The sequence below is a fragment of the Ictidomys tridecemlineatus genome, chromosome 12 (genome assembly GCF_052094955.1).
Source record: "Ictidomys tridecemlineatus isolate mIctTri1 chromosome 12, mIctTri1.hap1, whole genome shotgun sequence".
NCBI classification, from domain to species: Eukaryota; Metazoa; Chordata; class Mammalia; order Rodentia; family Sciuridae; genus Ictidomys; species Ictidomys tridecemlineatus.
Genome location: NC_135488.1, coordinates 25159032 through 25173461, shown reverse-complemented (window position 1 = coordinate 25173461; position 14430 = coordinate 25159032).

The following is a 14430-nucleotide window of genomic DNA, read 5'->3' as shown; positions in this document are numbered from 1 at the left end:
CTAATGATACAGGTCACTGTGATCCTGCGTGTCCCACTTCCTGGTGTTCAGGCACTTAAGTGTGCAGATCCAGAGACTTGCTTATAACTAATAGAATAAAGCAAAGGTGATACGGTGTCACCTATGATTGCTTTATGTTACATTGAAGGCTTTCCTTACAGCTTGATGAAGAGGGTGGAAGTGTTGAAGGAGTTGACATCAAAGAACTGTGAGTGACCCCTGGGAATGGCGGGGTGCTCCAAGCTAACAGCTAGATCCCTTATCCTACAACCACAAATAAACCAGCTGTCTGCAACCTGAATGAACTTGGAAGCACATTTTCCTCACTGGGGCCTCCAGATGAAAACACAGCCTGGCACCTTAGTTGCAGCCTTGTGAAACTTTTAACAGAGGACCTAGCTAAAGACTCCTGGCCCATGGAAAGTGTGAGAGAATAAGGGTGTATTGTTTAAAGTTGCAAAGTTTGCAGCAATATGTTACACAGTGTGGGAAAACACTTTCCCACTCTGGTTTTCAGTACCAACTACCTCTTATGCAGACGCTCAGTACTTCAGACATCAGATGTGGGAGAAGCCCCACACACCAACCAGTTCTGCAGTGAACATCAGCAGTTGAATGTCCTCCAATTCTATCTGGAAATAGTGTCAGATACTACAAGTTGAGAGCTCAGAATCACAAGACTCTGACCACACCCCGCCCCCTTCAAATTGCCAGTTTCAAGTGGTAGGTTGTCACTTATACTTCAGACAGGTATAAATCAGGAGTTCCCACAGCCCTGTCCTCGGGTTTGATTTGTTTGCTCACAAAACTCAAGGAAACACTTTACTCATGTTTCCCATTAGTGTCATCTCATCTCTTAGCTCACCCTGTTGTGTTTTCAGCAGAGCCGACCTCCGCTACCGCCCTGGGTCCAAGCAGTCCTGGCCTCTTACCTGAGGGGCTGCAACAGCCCCCACCGGCTTTCAGAGTTTCTCTTCCTGTCCACCATGTTCTATTCCCCACACAGCAACCAGAGTAGGTGGGCCTGCAGGGAAGAAGTTGGATCATGTCACTGCTCTACTCAAACCCTGGAGTGTAGAAGCCTCTGTGGTGGCCCCGAGGGCTCTGTGTGACCAGCTTCCCTAGCCTTAGCTCTCAAGAGCCTGCTCACTGTGACCTGAACTGGTGGAGAATGTTCACAGGGTGGGACCCTGCCGTTCTTCTTCTTCTAGATACTCCCTGGCTCGTTTCCCCATCTCCTATAAGTTTTTTTTTTTAATCAACTTTCACCTCTTTATGAAGCTATCAGACTAGGTAAAAATCTCAAACTCAAAACTAACTAACTAACTAAATAAGTCACTCACAAACTCAGCCATTCCCACTCTTGGTGTTCCCGATCCCCATGGTCCTTTTCTGTCTCCCTCTAGTCCTGGCTCCCTGCCACATACAGCAGGATTTACTTATTACATTTACAGTGCAGTGCCTCCGGCCCTCCCCCCACCTAGAATATAAGCCACTTGAGAGCAAGGATTTTCGTCTCCACTGTGCACCATGAATCCTAAGTGCTTAGAACAGGGACTGGCAGATAACTGACACACAGTGAATATTTGATGTTGATGACAGTAGGGAGTGGTCAGCTGTACCTTCTGGGTGAATGGCTAAATTAAATCAGTCTCTCCTCTCAGGTCCTCCCTCCCCCCCATCCTCCTCTTCCTTCCCTCTTCCTCTTCCTCTTCTTCCTCTCTGCAGTGCTGGGCATGGAACCCAGGACCTCCCACTGACTAGGCACGCATTCTGCCACTGAGCTGTGTACCTCCAGCTCAGAACTGAATTTTGAAAGATAAGTAGGTTAATCGGAAGAAAACATGAAATTTCTCCTTAATTAAGTTTTCTCACTTATAAAACAAAAAGTTTGGTATGATGTGTTAATTTTAAGTCATTTTGGAGTCTTTTTCTGAGACTGTGTACCTGGGCCACTAGTGGTGTTCAAATTTGAACCTCATTTGGAATTCTGGCCTCATCCCTAAGATGCCTTGGGCTAAAAATAGGCAGATCCTGGACACGGGAGCCTTAGACCTACAGAGCCAGCCAGACTATGCAATGCCCTTGTTTTAACATGAGGAAACTGGGGTCATATTCAGAGAGCTGCTGGGAAGAGACAAAGATCTACAATCTTAAAATCCCTCTTAAGAAGCCAACATGTCCCCAGCTTGAATCTTTGTATTTTTTTCACCTTGGAAAATTGTTTCAGTAGGACATTTTAGTGGATTTGATAATGGCAAACTGGTTTTGAGGTGAATATTAAATTTGGATTAATAATAGGCTGAATAGTCAAATGTCATGAGTTAATTGATTACAGGGTGTCTTTTGAAGGATACATTAATTGCTGCTGTTGAGTTTGCTGTTTGAAGCACTTACCAAGGGAAAAGACATTATCAAGTACCATACTGAACCTTTGCTGCTTATGTAAATTCATTTAAAGTCTATAAATGACGTTACCTTCCTCTGCAACTCCCAGGCCCTGAGCAGTAAAGTGGTCACTTTATACTTCAATGTGCCCACAAAACATGAATCTGTGATCTGATTAAAACAGAGCATTCGCCTTCTATTAATCCAGTCCCTGTCGCTAATAACACAGCACCAGAGTGGAGGAGTATAAAGAGGAGAGGTTTGTTTCCTAGGTCTACATCAGGGGCAAGGGCAGCAGCTGAGGATGGTCTTCTTGCTGCAGAGTCCCGAGCCAGGGCAGAGCTTCACATGGCGAGAACCACAAGTGTAAGGATGGGTATCCTCCGAAATCTCCACTCCCCTCCCTTTATAAAGTCACCTGTATCCAATCATGGGGACTTCACTGGGGTGAATTTATTTAATCCTAATCACCTCCCAAATATTTCATTTCTAAACACCATAGGTTTTTTTTCATCTTTTAATTTTCATTTTGAATATATTTTTAATTTATTGGTTCTTTTTAGTCATACATGACAGCAGAATCCATTTTGATATAATTATATAAGCATTTATTGAGTACATTTTATTCACAGAAAAACAAACTTTAAGCTACAAATCCCAGATTATACAGCGGGAAGAAATTTTCTTCGTTTTCCACACTGATGGAAAGGTTCATGCTAAATGTAAAAAAGCCCTATAATTATATTCACATTTCATGTGATTGTTCATAATACTAATACAAATATGTAAGAATCAATATGTTTGAGGTTAAGCATAATAATAATGAAAAATGCAAAATCTAAGAGAAATTACATCAAAGCCTTTGTTATATCAAATAAAAAATGCAAATTTGTTACTAAGCACATAGACAAATGGCAAAATATATTTATATAGTAAAATATATATGTCTTCAAGTTAGACAATGCTACAGTAATGTTGGAGTGGTCGGACTGTAGTTTGAAGTCTGAAGTTTGCAGCTCTGCACATGGATTTTTGGCATTCAGCATAGTGTTTGATTGACCTGGTAAAGGCTCTCTTTCCCATTCCTGTCAGAGGAGAAGTCAAAAGCAATTTGCATTTCTATTGCAGGGACAGCCTTATATTTTCACTGTCTTGCTTCAGGGTTCTGTCCATTTGTTCAGAGGAACCTTGACAATCTTGAAATCCTGCAAATAGCATGCTGGTCCATTCATGGCAATGGGCTGGTAACAGGAAATAGTAGGAACTGTGGGTGCCTTTGTAGGACAGGTACAAGTCGGAAGGTCATAGAGACAACTAAGTTCAGGGTCAAGCTGCATGGTGAGTGTCCAGGTGTCCAGTGGTCTGGGCAGGTCAGGATATCCCTTCTAAAATGAAAACCACCATGGCTCTTTCAAAAACGGCCTACCTGGAGCAAGTCCATTCACCTAGCTACAATCCTGGGTCTATGAAATACAATTACTCTTCATTCCTCCCGAGTCTGTGAATTTGACAACCTGCTAAAACGTATGTGCAACTCCAAAACCCATACCCGCAGTACTCAATTCTCATATCGCTTTTGCAGGAATTTGCAGACATCTGCAGAACTGCCAAGCCTTGGGTCCTTTCACGTGCACACCCCCAGCTGAGGTCATTCAAAGTGGTACTCTGACTTTTTGCTTCAGTTCTCACTTGCTACAAACAAGTGTCCTTTTCTATTGAGTCCACGATTTTTTTTTTTTGCATGTTTGCATTTTTTTTCTTGGAGATTTTGCTGTTTCAAGTGGCCCCAAGCAAGCACTGAAGTGCGGTGTCGTGTTCCTAAGAGCAAGATCTGGGACTTACCTGTGGGGAAAATATGCTAGGTAAGCTTCACTGGGGCAGGAGATACAGTGCTGTCAGCTGTGAGTTAAGTGAGGGAAACAGAAGTGCACATTGAACAGGGCTGCAGCCTGACCAGTGGGTGAAAATGTGATCATAGCCCATAGGAACCTACCCCGAGGGGCAGCAGTCAACGTGGCTAATTCAGTGGTCAGGGACTTTAGGACAAGAATACCAAGCATCAACAGTACTCCGACTGTTTGAGAATCAAAACTCTTCTTCAAATCTACCTTCTGGGGAGAATAATGGTTTCAAGTGCAGTTAGATCACAGTGGGGCGATCGTGGTTTACAACAGCGTATCACAAAATTATAAGGAACTAGAAGAGAGGAGATTAGAGCTTCCTGACACTAAGAAGTGGTGAACGTTTAAGAGGAGGGCGATGCTAATCACGTTGTACGTGCTGTGTGTATGATCACCACTCCACACACTTGCATGTAATAATAAAATCCATGCCTAGAGGAATTTTTCACGCCTTTTTTGTTTTATTACTGGGGATTGAACTCAGGGGCACTCGACCCTTGAACCACATCCCCAGCCCTATTTTGTATTTTGTTTAGAGACAGGGTCTCACGGAGTTGCTTAGCGCCTTACTGTAGCTGAGGTTGGCTTTGAACTCGCCATCCTCCTGCCTCAGCCTCCCAAGCTGCTGAGGTTACAGGTCTGTGCCACTACACCTGGCTTCCCTCTTCCTTTTCTTCTGTTTCCCTCCTTCCCACTTTTCCTTCCTTCTCTCAGTCCATCTCCTTCCCTCCCTCCCTCACTTTCTTTTTTTCTTTCTCTCTTCTTCACAGTGATTGTTTAGGTGTAGAGACCTTGTCAAGTTCACTTTCGGCCTGGGTACATCAGAGGTACATCATAGGGGAGGCAGAGGCACGTGATTTTTTCTTCCCAATGATGTCAGGAGTCGCGGTGGCCCTGGCCCTCACCCCTGAGCTCAGCAGGAACTGCACGTGGTCATTTCTTCTTCACTTCTCACCTGGAATACAGCAGTAAGGAGAAACTTCCTGCCATCCACCCAGGGGTATCCTGAATACAGTTTGATTAAATGAGATTAAAGTTGGGGTAGATGTTGGGTCTTCTCCTCATTTACCAGTTCTCCAAATAATGAATTGGTTTCCGGGCCCCCTCTGGCTGAACTCTTTTTGTCATTAGGAACTCACAGAGTTCAGCTTACTTCATGTTTCAGCCTGTGGCCATGATTGCCCTTGTTGGTGCTCCAATGATGTTATCTCTGGCCAGTGAAGCTGGTCCCTGAATCCTTCCATACATGACCAGTCCTCTCGGGTCAGTCCCTTTGCTCTCTGGCATGACAAGATGTCCCAGGCTCATTTGTGTACAGTGGTCCTTGACTTAATGATGCTGTGAATTTACAATTTTTTTTCTCAGCTTAACCACTGAGCAATACACCCAGCCCTTTTAAAAAACAATGTTTAATTTTGAGACAGGGTCTCATTAAGTTGCTTAGGGCCTCATTAAGTTGCTGAGTCTGGCTGGCCTTGACTTTGCAATCCTCCTGCCTCAGCCTTTGTAGCTGCTGGAATTACAGGCGTGTCACCACTCCAGGCTAACAATCTTTTGACTGTGGGATGATGTGAGTGTATACCCACACAGCCACTCTGCTTTTCATTTTCTGTACAGTATTCAATAAATTATGTGACATACCTGACACTTCATTATAAAACAGACTTCGCATTAGATTACTTTTCCCAGAGGTAGACTAATGTAAGTCCTCTGAACATGCTTAAGGTAGGCAAGGCTAGGCTATGATATTCCATAGGTGAGGTTATTAAATGCACTTTTGACTTAAAAATGTGTGAGTGAGTGTGTGTGTGTGTGTGTGTGTGCACGTGTGTGCACACACTGTGGAACAAACCCAGGGCCTCATGTATGCAGGGTGAGTGCTGCATCACTAGTCATACCCCACCCCCACATTTTCCACTTATGATGGATTTATTAGGCTGTGACCCCATTGCAAGTCAAGGAGTAGAGTATTTCCGTCTCTGGAATAAGCCATTTCTCCTTTTAGTAATACAAACTATTTAAAAACTGCATCTGCACATGGGAGATGCCTCATTCTCTTATTCCCCAAGATGACCTTATTTTTTTTCCCCGAGATGACCTTTAAAAAGGTTTCTAGTATCACCTTCCTTCGTGTCTTTATTATGAGTGACTGTTTACATATTCAAGCCCCCCCAGGTAAACGGAAATATGACATGTACAGGTCTTTTCCAAATTTCTCTTTTCTTTTTTTTTAAAATTTTTTCTATTTTTTTATTACTAGTTGTTCAAAACATTACAAAGTTCTTGACATATCATGTTTCTTTCATTTGATTTAAGCAGATTATGAACTCCCATTTTTACCCCGTATACATATTGCACATTCACATTGGTTCCACATCCACATTTTTACATACTGCCATACTAGTGTCTGTTGTATTCTGCTGCCCTTCCTATCCTCTGCTATTCCCCTCCCCTCCCCTCCCCTTCCCTCCCATCTTCTCTCTCCACCCCATCTACTGTAATTCGTTTCTCTCTCTTGTTTTTTTTCCCTTTCCCCTCACTTCCTCTTATATATAATTTTGTATAACAATGAGGGTCTCCTTCCTTTACCATGCAATTTCCCTTCTCTGTCTTTCCCTCCCCCCTCTCGTCCCTGTTTAATGGTGATCTTCTTCTCATGCTCTTCCTCCCTATTCTGTTCTTAGTTGCTCTCCTTATATCGAAGATGACATTTGGCATTTGTTTTTTAGGGATTGGCTAGCTTCACTTAGCATAATCTGCTCTAGTGCCATCCATTTCCCTGCAAATTCCATGATTTTGTCATTTTTTTAGTGCAGAGTAATACTCCATTGTGTACAATTCCACATTTTTTTTTTATCCATTCATCTATTGAAGGGCATCTGGGTTGGTTCCACAGTCTGGCTATTGTGAATTGTGCTGCTATGAACATCGTCTTTCTCTTTTCACTAAGTAGTTCCTTTCAGCAGTTTGGCTAAGTGTCCCAGGAACCTGTGTATTCAAGGTTTGGTTCTCAGGGTAGCACTATTGGGATGTGGTAGAGGATTTCAGAGGGAGAATTAATAGAGGTCTTTGGGCCTCTGGGGGCACACACTTAGAGGGGATTTGGGAACTGTGCCCCCTCATCTTCTCTTTTGCTTCTTGGACACGAGGTGAGCAGTTTTTCTCGGCCACGTGCTCCCCATCATTGCCACCCAGCAATCCCACTAAGAAGCCTAAATATACTGGGTCTTCCCAAACATGAACTAGATCCTCCAAAACTGAGCCCCAAATAACCACTTTCTCTTTATAAGTTAATTATCTCATGTATTTTGTTATAGGGATGGACAGCTGAGTAACATATTGGCCATCGCCTCATGGTCTATAGGTATATCCCCCATTTTTTTTTCTAGCTGGCGTATTCTACCAGTCCCCTCTTAGTGAATATTTAGATTGTTTTATCCTTTTGAGAATAAATAGTAAAAGAAGAGAATCTGCAAAAAGAAAACAAATATAAGTACAAGTATGTAGTGAAGAACTAACCCTGGCCAAAGAGAGATCTAGCCTCTGCCCTCAGTCACCGGGAGATTCTCTGGACTGGGAACATCCTGCTGGGCAGAAACATGGAGTTTGCCTGGGGGCTCTGGGCTATGGAGTATTAGTTCCAACCTCTAGAGAAACCAAACCAAAGGTATTAGCCCAGAGATAGGCGGCAGTCTACGGGTTAGCCACGCAGGCTGTGACCAAGTCCCAAGAAAACCTCTGGGCACTGAAGCCTTGGGTAAACCTCCTTGATGCAGGGTCTTGCTGAGTTGCTTAGGACTTTGCTAGACTGCTAAGGCTGGCCTTGACCCATGATCCTCCTGCCTCAGACTCCCGAGCCACTGGGATTACAGGCGTGCACCACTGCACCCAGCCAGGAACACATGCTTTTAAAGTCTACTTTCATAGGCGCAAGAGAGGAAGAGAGAAGGACATCTCTCCCCTTCAACCCGCTGCTTCTTTTTAGTCAGTTTGAGCAAACTTCAGTCCTGTACTTGCCTTATAGAAAGTTCCCTGTGAAGACTAACCAAGATCAAGGAGGAACCTCCTGTGGACAGAGGTGCCGGGTTTCTGTTCTCGTGACTAAAAGGCTCAGGGGTCACTCGAGTTAAACTGGGCTAACTGGGCTGCATGAAACAACCACACAAGAGACACAAATACCTATTTCTTTGGGGTTGCTGTGACAGCTCCTCTGACCTTAAAGGTCTGCAGAAAGAGAGAGAGAGAGAGAGAGAGAGAGAGAGAGAGAGAGAGAGAGAGAGAGAGCACGCGCTGACCCCTTTTATTGAGGAGAAGCTATTCAAGTGAGGCAAGGGGTCAGGTTTCAGGGGGCTGAGTATCTTCATGATGTCCACTGTCAGCAGGTTGACTGACACCTGGGTAGGCCATACCCAAGGGCACAGTAAGAGGAGGGGACACACACTAGGCACTTCCATGGAAGATTCTATCCTAAACAGGGCAAGGGGTTATATTACAAAGGAACAGGTGAGCATAGCTTCACCCATGGGGCTGTAGCAAGACACACCCATTTCTGTGACTAAGTGCCTCAGCACCCAGCTGGGGAGTGTAACTCAGTCACCTGTAAGGTTGGCCTCCCACACAGAGGGTGAAAGTCTGACCTAAGCCTGGGATGCAGGGTAGAAGGCCATCCACAGTGGGTGCAGGTAGGATATTTGTTTTACAGAAGCATATGTGCCTGCTTGTGTACATGTAGATAAGGAGCTGTAGGGAAGGCTGTCCATCAAAATGTGCTCACAGTGGCCTCGATCTTTGATTAGTTGTTTTAACTCTTCACACTGAACACATTTACAAAAAAAAAGTTATTTTAAAAGACACTACCATAAAACAACCATTCTATAAGTTGTCACTTAAGATAGAAATGGAATATTTGGCCTTTCTCAAGAGCAGGCAGGCAGTTTTATATAATCCATTCAATCAACAGTTGCGAAGGTGAGTCTTGGATACATCCTGTAGACAGCTCCGTGGCCAGCAGCCAGTGTGAATTTTCTTTACCATTCTAGGTCAGGTGCTGGGAATTCAAAGATAGAGCCTGCCTGTCTTCTTCCTCTGACAGATGCTGTGGCCTGAGGGGTGGGGGGACTACATCTGCAAAGTGCCACGTGGCTGTCTTCATGAAGAGTCAGGACCAGAGAGGACGTGATCCGCTGGCCTTGAGAAGTTGAGGAAGGGCTCAGAGGGGATGTGAGGCGGGGCCTGGGTGGGAACAATCAAAGGTGGGGCTGCAGATGTGGGATTTGGCCGCCCCCCAGGAGCTGAGGCCACACAGTGGGCTCTGCGGGCCAGCCTTGTGACTGGAGCATGATGTGAGCTCTGAGGCGCAGGCCAGCATTCTGCCAGGTTTCCACCTTAACACACTGAGGAGACTGAAGTACTTTCTCACACAGCCTGTATTGCCAGAGGTCCGTGAGGCCAGGCCGCATCCTCTGAGTGGGGTCTCACAGGCACCCATAAATGCACGGGCTGAGCCTTGCTCCTTCCTGGAGGCCTGGGGCTGCCCCTGCAGGAGGAGGTAACAGCTTTCCAACCTGCCCAGGGTCCTTGATGGGCTTGGAACGGTTCACCTTCCCTTCCGTCCTCTGCTGACATTAAGAGCCCTTGAGATTCCATGGGGCCAACCCAGGTCATCTAGGGTGACCTCCCTATTTTTAAAGTCACTTGATTAGGAACCTGAATTACATCTGTAAACTCCTCATTTGTCTGAAAAGAAATAGATTATATACTTCCAGGGATAAGGGATAGAATCCTTGGGGCTGTAATTCTGCCCATCTTTCTCTCTCTGACCTTGACCTTGCCAGCCATCAGGACCTAGCAGATTCCTGCTGAACCATCCAGAAGGACAGTAGGTGCCTATAGGTGACAGAGCCAGTCAAAGCCTCTCTAGGCCTCGCCCTTCTGTTGGAGGTGACCAGGAATTTGGTTGGTACGGGTGTCCAGCAACACTTGCCCTTGCTGGCTCTTGGTGGCATGGAAGGATTTATCATTATTTTAAATTCATAGCCAACATTAAAAGAAAAAAACTCAGGAACAGGATCATGAAAAATCAGATTTCTGCTGGTCTTGGTGGCACATGCCTATAATCCCAGCAGCTCCAGAGGTAGAGGCAGGAGAATCGAAAGTTCAAAGCCAGCCTCAGCAAAAGTGAAGCTCTAAGCAACTTGGTGAGACCCTGTCTCTAAATAAAATACAAAACAGGTCTGGGGATGTGGCTCAGTGGCTGAGTGCCCCTGAGTTCAGTCCCTAGTACACAAAATAAATAAATTCACATTTCCATTTTCTCTTGAAAATTTTGCATTTTTGGCAACCCAGAGTTCCAGTTCAGGATGGCATTGGGAAGCCCCAGGAAAAGAAAGGAGGACCCACATCTCTTTCCCTGGGGGTATCCCCCATAGGAGGCCGCACCCCATCTCTGGGGGACTCCACCAGGGCAGGAGGGAACCAATATTTACCAGCGCCCAGCAGCAGCCGCCCCTGCGCATATATTAGTTCATTTAATTCTCCAAAGAAGCTCTGGAGGAAGGTTCCCTTCCTATTCCGCTGATCCTGAAGCAGGGCACACACAGTGTCGCGCTGGGGCGCACAGTCTGAACACTGGGCCAAGGACTGTTGACCAGGCCACCCGCGGGGGTCCCTGCAGCCCCGCACGCGGTCCACCCCGCCCCGCCCCGGCCAGCTCGTCCTGGAAGGGGCCTCCGGAGCTCTGGCGGTTGGCCAGAGCAGGTCCTTCGCCCCCAGGCCCACCCGCCTTGTCCCGTTGACAGCCCAGCACAACCGGGGCCTTCCCCCAGCCTGCTGGGGGCAGAGTCCGCTGGCGCGGCCCTGATGCTGGAGCATCCCTTTCTGGTGCACCGCAGCCGCGATGCCCTGGACCGACCCAGCCGCGGGAGTTACTCGCTTATATCTGGAGCCCCGCGATTAGCCTCTTGCCCAAAAGGTAAGGGGCGCCATCCCCGGTGCCCAAGGGCGCCCGGATCGCAGCGCATCCAGTCGCCCTCCCCGCGCCAGATGCTTCCCCAGAGAAAAGCCCCGGGAGAAAACCAACCGGCTAAAAGCCAGCACCGGCTGCTGCGAACCAGGGCCCCTGTGGGGACGTGGGGCAGGGAGCCCCTCTGCTCAGGGCGCTTTCTCTGTCCTCTGCGCCCTGAGAGCCCGGCTGCTCTGGAGAGCTGCGAAGCCAAGAAGCGCACAGTGGGCTGGAGGGCAGCCCTGCGAGTTGGTGGTCACTTGGAGCTGTCAAGCCTGTGCCACAGGAGAGGCCTCCGATCCGCGGGGACTGAGCCGGATTGCGTGGAGACCTGATTCCAGGTCTTGCTGGCCTGGCTCCGGAGCCACGCACTGCGCTGTGTACCCGCAGGAAAACAACCAAGGGTCCCACCGCAGGATGGGGTTTGCAGCCCTGGCTCTTCCTGGGCCTGCGGGACCCAGCTCCAGGGTGGGCTCTGTGTGTTTGCTGTGACAGACAGGCTCCTCTGGATGACTTGGAGCTTCCAAGCAGCTGCTCCTGGGCTGTGTTCTTTGGCAGGATAAGAAACAGAGAGTGGAGAGAGAGGCAAGAAGCCCTGTTCTGATGGAGCAGTTTCCAGATCACGGGCTGGTCTCCTCCTTGAGCCTCTGTAAGGGGGGATTAGTAAATCGCAGTCACCTTGTGGGATGACCACGCAGGTTGGGTCCAGCCCAGTGTCTGGCACACAGTGACGCTGGGCATTTCCTTCAGGCCATGCAAGTGTGTAGGAGGTCAGAAGTTTTAGTCCTGCTTACCATCTTTCCTGGGCTGGCCCTGCCATTCAACTCTGGGCTGAATGGCATCCCCTGCTCCCTTGCTTCCCAGTGGGCTAGTAGCCTGCTGGAGAGTGTCCACAGGGCCCTTATGTGTGGGGTGGAACATTGGGCTTCCCATCTGGCCTGCTGTTCTCCCACAGAAGTCAGGCCCCTTCCAACAGGTGGATTCTACCAAGTCCTCTCTGTGAGTGAGTGGGTGAATGAATGAGTGAGAAGGCAAAGGACAGGAGGAGGAGATGGTTTCTTGGTTCCCAGTCTTGCCCTTGGTCCCAACATCTACAAAATGACAGGCTTCGTTGTGATCATGAGAGACTTCAGTGGAGAGAAAATCATTTTAGCCAGAAATGCTCGATGCCCTCCCTCTGTGTGTTTCATATTTCTTTGTCTAAATAAGAGACGCATGCAGATGACTAATACTTTGAGAGATCAAGAAATACAGCTGGGCATGGTGGCACTGGCCTGAAATCGCAGTGGCTGGGGAGGCTGAGGCAGGAGGATCTCAAGTTCAAAGCCAGCCTCAGCAACTTAGCAAATAGAAGAAGAACAGAAAATAAGTCAGAGTCCTGGCTGACTCCAGTGTGAGCCGTTTTGTTTAATGCATGTCTACAGAAGCCAGAGATTTTGCCACTCCAGGTCTTTCAGAGACCTCCTCCAGGAAGCAGGCACTAAGGGTAATGCACCTGGTACCAACAGACAGTCCTCAGCAGAGCCCCATATTTTCTGAGGCGGCAGAACATCTAGATCTGGGGAGGTGGGTGGCCAGTTGACTGGGTTAATCTTTTGTAAGTTAGCTTTGGGTCACAGAACAGGAAACTGCATAGTCCTTGAAAAATGCATCAGCATCCCTCACTTTCAGAGTTGAAATAGAAATATCCCAATGCTAGGGATTCCCAACCTCACTGTTGGTCAGACTCATTGGGAAGTTTTTAGGAAGGTACTTTGTTCAGCTTTGCCCCTGAGATTCTGATTTTACTGGTCAGGATGTGGCTCATGCCACCAGTAACTTTAAGGCTGCTAGGGGATTCTGAGGTGCAGCCAGGGCTGAGAGCCTGTGCCCCATGCTGTTTCTTGTCAACTGTCCTCTGTGGTCACCTCTTGATATTTTGTGTGCTTCTATTTGAATGTTCTCACTCTTCAACTTTTTCATGCAGGTCTGTGATTACTCTGTCTTCAAGCTCTTGGGTCCCTGGTGTTACCTTATAGCCATTTGCAGAAAAGTTCGTGTCAGGGGAAGATGGCAGTTACCAGAAGCCTGCAGAGGGCTGGCCAGGGCTCCCTGGTCTCACCAGAGAGCAGTGTGGGTTTAATCTGCAGTGCCCTCAAGAGCAACATAAAACCAGCCAGCTAGGTGGGAATGATTCAGTGACAGAGGGGACAGGGCTTCTGATGATCAGGAGGGCATGTCCCTTGCCCTAAGAAAAGCACAGTCACCTACCTCCAGCTGTGTCATGGGGTTGATCATAGATTGCAAAAATGCTCACCAAGTCTTCTGATCCTTGAATGCAGGCCCCTTTGCAAGGTGACTTTGCAATTCCTTTCCATACAGTTAGGGTCCATTTCTGCAGCCCTTGAACCTGCAGTTGGCCATGGGACTTGCTTTAGCCAATGGGACATTAGCAGATGTCCACAAGCAGAGGTGTGCAAAGCCCATGAGTGTTGGTGCTTGCTCTCTCAATGCTCTGGACGCACATGGCCAAGAGATGTGAGCAAGATCCTCCTAGAATACCCAGTGCTCATGACTTTCAGGATCAGCTAAGTGGACTCCAAAAGAACTGCCCAGCTGACCCGCAGAACACGGGAAAATATGAAGTTCAGGTGATGAAGTATTGGGGCGAACAGCAATAACTAACCAGCCCCACCTTGCCAGATGTTATCCATCTTTTAAAGAGAAATCATAATTTCAAATTTTTGTGTAAGTTCCAGTTTTGAAAAAAATTGAATTAGTAGCCAACATCCTAAACATTCTACAGGCCAAACAAAACATACCTTTAGACTGCACTTGGCCTGTGGGTTGTTGGTTTGCAAGTGGCTATGCTGAGGGTCACGAGGTGTTTGTCCTAATGCCTGTTTGCAGTCACTCACTCACTCACCTTTCTTGCCAGAGTGGCCGGTGCCCTCCACCTGTGGCTGCTGTCTGTACGGGATGCGCACTGTACGGGCACTGCCCCAGCTTCTCCGGGTGGTCTTTCCATGTGGAAATGTAAGATCGCTCGTCCTCCTGGAGAGACTGCAGTGTGAGATGGAGTCCAAGGAAGGACAGTGCGAGGGTAGCGCCTGAGCATGAGATCAGGCGTGGAGGGGGGGCCCGTGGAGGGCAGTGGACAAG